We start from the raw sequence: 5,351 nt of genomic DNA on the forward strand, positions 1-5,351 counted from the left end.
GCCCCTCTGCCCCAAGATTACCAACGTCTTGAAAGGAAGAGCTATGTCTTATTCAGATCTTCAATAAATGGAATTCAATGACTGAATGGAGTCATGGCAATGTGGAGGGTATGGCCAAGGAGAAGATGGGGTCCCTCCCCAACTAGAAGCAAATGCTCTTTCCAGTAGCCTCTGAGATATCCTTTATTAACACAGATGTGACACCCCCCAAAAGAACCAAGAAGAACAGCAACGAGCCAATATATCCCGCCTCCCTTCAAGTCTCTTACAGGTGGAGATGTTGCATCATCATAACCCAATGGGACACCTTTTTGTTTCCAGAGCCCTGATGAGCAATGAGCACATGTTAGGTTTTCCAGAACTACCTGCGTTTTGTTTTGTTTTGTTGTTGTTTTTTCCGGCTGCTGAAATTTTATTTCTGGTAGTCATTAAAATTCTGCTCCTACCATTTGTAACAAATGAGAGAGAGCATTGGTTACAGTATGTGGAGTATATGTTTGTGAAAACCAGGGACGGATACCTTCCAACACTTTGGGATTTTATGAATGATTTACATCTGGTGCTAAAGTTCACAAATGAAACGTGGGGGAAGCAGATGCTTCATTTCTTGACTGCCTCATGCCTGCCCATACTGATGGGGGAATTGAAGACAGCCAGGTCTCATAAATCAACAAAATCTATTTTTGTGCCTCTTGATCTCCATTCTGAACATCCATATAACACCCAAACAAATGTGGTGAAATTAGTTCCTCAAGAAGCCCTTTATGTTTAGTAACAGTGTGGACATGTTAATAAAAAGAAGAGAGAAATAAAAGTGGACTGATGTTGGAGGGGGGGTGCGTCAGGGTAGGGTGTGAGTGAGAGGAACCAGACCTCAGAGCAGGAATCAGCGATTTATGGACAGCGGGGAAGGAAGGGTGGGACTGGGCAGGATAGAGGGAGAAAGACCCAGGCTGGCAATGATTTGGAGAGAGAGTCTCTTCCAGTGAAGGGAGGGATGCTGCTTTGCAGCTTAAAAAGAATCCGCATCTGGAAATGGACTAGAGTTGGTAATTGGAAAATCATGGAAAGATACTTATAAAGGAGGCAAGAGCCTGAGAGTCTGATGCTCTTGCATCTTGCCCCCCTTCTTTTCCCCTTCCTCCTTCTCCCCTCCCTCCCTTCCTTCCCACCTTCCTCCCTCCCTCCCTCCTTGCTTTCCTTCTATGTGAAATATGGTTTTATGTAAAACATGGTGACCGTCTGAGTGTCATATGAGATAGCACCACCTTCTCCAGAAATATATTCTGGGCCAGACCCTATGGAGTAATATTCTCATCTTGGAATGCTGCCCCCCATACCCCCGCCCCGATTCTGATCCCTCGAGCTTCTCCTCTGATGATTACATAAAAAGTCTAGTCTGTCACCCCAAATTTGCACTTCATCACCTTACATCTAATTATTTTATGGCTTATTTAATCAATACAGTGTCAACTCTCTCGAAGGCAGAGGTAGTGTGTTCATGTCTTCGGGTAGGGTTGCAAAACCCAGCCCTGCACCAAGCAGGGGATGTGGCGTTGGGATAATTCAGCTGCACGCTCCCAGCATCGTTCTTAAGCATCCAGCATAGGAGGAAACAGGCCAAGGTGTTGTGGATACAAACATAATCAGACAAGGTCCATCCCCGGAAAGGACTCCCCACTTAGTGGAGGGGCAGGGCTGCCTGTAATGGATCTACAGTTAGCCTGTCTTGAGATTCGAAGCACAGCGAGAGCCAAAATAGGGAGTGAGCAAATGTTTCAAGGAAGCCCAAGGGGCTTCACAGAGGAGGTAATGCACGCTGGCCCTGGAAGAAGATTTATTTTGGGGAGAATAGTAACTGGAAAGGCAGGAACAGACACTGGCCAAGAAAAAAATGCCTATTGCTTTCACATTTTTTTTTTCCCTTCCAGCCCGAAGAACTGCATTCATTATAACGAAGCAATGATTTTCTAAATTAATTGCCTTGGGAATGGTAAGAGTGGAGGTACACCCTACACCGTTTCTAACTTCTATCCTGTGAGGAGCTTATGCATTCACAGTTTCTAGCTGGTTGACTTTTATAAATGAAGCAATAAACACAACAATATTAAATATGCATCTATAATATTTCTTCACATTTATTTCTATTGCCATCTCTCTCAAGTACCCACTGAATCCTTTGTTGAGTTTCTTCCCCTGTTGTATTTGAGCTTCTATATGCAAGAGACTTTTTGATTTACAGATTCCTCTACACTTGGTTTCATAAAAAAAAAAATGGGGGGAGGGTGGAAAGAAGAAACAAAACCTGTTTTCAGCTCTGTAATGAAGCCCTCAATACATTTCTCTGAATGCAAGTTATTGGTTCATTTTGCAAACTCCATGTCGCAGAGATCACAGCCTTTTAAAAGGAGCCAGAGTGGGACACAATTTGTGCAATTTGCTACACATAATATTCACTATTGGATCTAAAAAAAAATAAATGTAACTACTACATTAACAGATGAAATTCGATATTGTAATTTAACACCCAATTTTCCAACAATTCTCTAATATGTAGACCACGTCCAATTTTTCTAAAAGAAAACCTCAGTTTAAAAAATATATATATATATCATTTGCATTTTACTATAATTAGGTAACTCTTTTGTGGGGGTGTATTTCTTGATGTACTGAATACCCCAAACCCCTCTTCAGGGAGGAAGTTACTAAAAGCAGGAAAAAAAAAAGAGGTTCTGTAGTCTCCCTTAGTTACCATTCTGTTCAAAATATGTCCCCACCTAATATAACTTGCTATGTGTCATAAAATACAAAGGAAAGTACTTTTCATGCCAAATATCAGAGAAGTGCTCTCTTTTCTATACGGCCCAAGTAGCAGAAATGATGTGTTCATTTTAAATTCCATTCATGTAGGTTCTAATAAAAGCTATTATAAAATACAATTGTGTAGAGACAAAAAGAGAGATAATATCACTATAGCTCAATATAAAATTTAAGTAATTAAGACATGAAAACTATTACACAATTTACTACAAATGCAGCAGGAATAATAAAATGTTTAACCCTTCCCCGCCCGATTCCTCTCCGCTGGTCTCTAACCCCTTAACCGAGACACGGGGCTCCTGGGATGATGCACAGAAATGTTACAATGCAGTGTGCTTGCGGAAGGCACCCGGAAGATAATGAAAGGAAAAAGGCTTGATTTTTTTTTTTTTTTTAAGTTTCAAGAAAGAGGGTTTCCATCTTTCCAGGATGATGTGATGCCTACCGTGTGGTGAGTTGATCTGATCTGCAGAAAATTTTAAAGGGTCGATGTAGCTGATGAGCCCAACGATGACATGACTACTGCAGTAAGAGGTCACCATGGTAAACAGGAGGCCCCGTGGGTCGGGCCCAGGGGTGCTGGGTGGTCCGAGCATTTCTCCAGCATTTGCTAAACGCCACCTTCTTCTTCTCTCTCTCTTTTTTTTAAATTTTTTTTTTATTGGAGTTTGATTTGCCAACCCCACCTTCTAATAAAGACGGCGAGCTCCGGGCTCTATCACTGCCCCACAGCATCCATGCCTACCTGTAAGGTAGGCGTCTGGTCTCCTGTCCTGATTGTGGGGAACTGCCTGTGGATGGTACAGTGTTTGTCAACTGCGAAGAACACAAAAGAGGCAAAAGCCACATCTAATCCCAGCATCCACTTGCCACTCCTTCAGGTGTTTAGAGCTTTATTTTTTCTGTGCTTCTATAAAAATAAGGATATTTAAAAAAAAATTGGACTGTATCGTACTTCTTGCTTTGTAACCCAGTATTTCTCCTTCATGTAGCATATACAGTCTTCTGGAATATTAAGTATTATTTTTTAAAAAAGATTTTATTTATTTTAGAGAGAGAGTGAATGGGGGTGGGAGGGAGGGACAAAGGGAGAGGGAGAGAGAGAATCTCCAGCAGACTCCCCACTGAGCATGGACCCAGGCAGGCTCAGTCCTGCACCAGAGATCATGACCTGAGCTGAAATCAAGAGTCAGATGCTCAACTGACTGAGCCACGCAGGTGCTCCTGGAGTATTGAATATTCTTGTAAATGACACACAGTATTTTATCTTATGTCTGTACCATAATTATTTTAACCAATTCCTAGTTATATTTAAGTGCTTAATTTTTTTCTCTATTTTGTGATTATTTATATGTGTATATATATGTACATGCACACATGTATAAATTTCATGTTTGTCTATGTCATTATAAACACAGTAAAAAAATAAAATAAACACTGACTGTATCGATGAAATTTATAACAGGTAATCTTTTTTTAAAAAAGATTTTATTATAACAGGTAATCTAATATTTCATTGTGCAAACCTGTCATAGTGTACTTGAACTTTTTGCCATTTCGATTGTTTCCAGTTTTCAGCCACCACAAGTAATACTTCAGTGGACCTTATTTCAGGTATTTCTCTACTTAGAACTGTTCAGTGAGCTAGCGTGCAAGGTGTGATATTACCAAACCAAATGTCACAAACATTTTTAGATGCTTGATTAACATCTTTAAGGGAAAACATGTTTGTTTTGAAGAATGAATAAATGAGTGAATTAAATTACAAATAACTTGTCAGATCTTGAGAATTGGCAATAAATTCTGCGAAATGCCTCCTTCAATAACAAGTCCCTTAGTTGGAAATGATATCTTATCCTCATAAGCATCCCGTGAGAGAGGTCCAAAAAATGGAGCTTCCAAATCCTGTCTCCACAGCAGGTGCAGTGTTAGCGACTTTCTGACAATTTTTTCTTTTCTTTTCTTTCTTCTTTTCTTTTCTTTTCTTTTCTTTTCTTTTTTTCTTTCTCTTTTCTTTTCTTTTCTTTTCTTTTCTTTCTCTTTTCTTTTCTTTTCTTTCTTTTCTTTCTTTTTTCTTTTTTTCTTTTCTTTCTTTTCTCTTCTCTTCTCTTCTCTTCTCTTCTTTTAATATATATTTTTTAATGAAGTTCGATTTGCCAACATATAGTATGACACCCAGTGCTCATTCCATCAAGTGCCCCCCCCTCAGTGCCCGTCACCCAGTCACCTCATCCCCGTCCACCTCCGTTTCCACTACCCCTTGTTTGTTTCCCAGAGTTAGGAGTCTCTCATATTATATCTCCCTCTCTATTTTTTTCCCACTCATTTTCTCTTCTTTACCCTATAATCCCTTTCACTATTTCTTATATTACCCATATGAGTGAAACCATATGATTGTCCTTCTCCGATTGACTTACTTCAATCAGCATAAAACCCTCCAGTTCCATCCACCCACCATTTGCTTCGATGTGGATGGAACTGACTATTTTTTAATTTAATGACCAAAACAATCCATAACTAAACTTTAAAAA

The sequence above is a fragment of the Canis lupus genome, chromosome 9 (assembly GCF_048164855.1).
Source record: "Canis lupus baileyi chromosome 9, mCanLup2.hap1, whole genome shotgun sequence".
NCBI classification, from domain to species: Eukaryota; Metazoa; Chordata; class Mammalia; order Carnivora; family Canidae; genus Canis; species Canis lupus.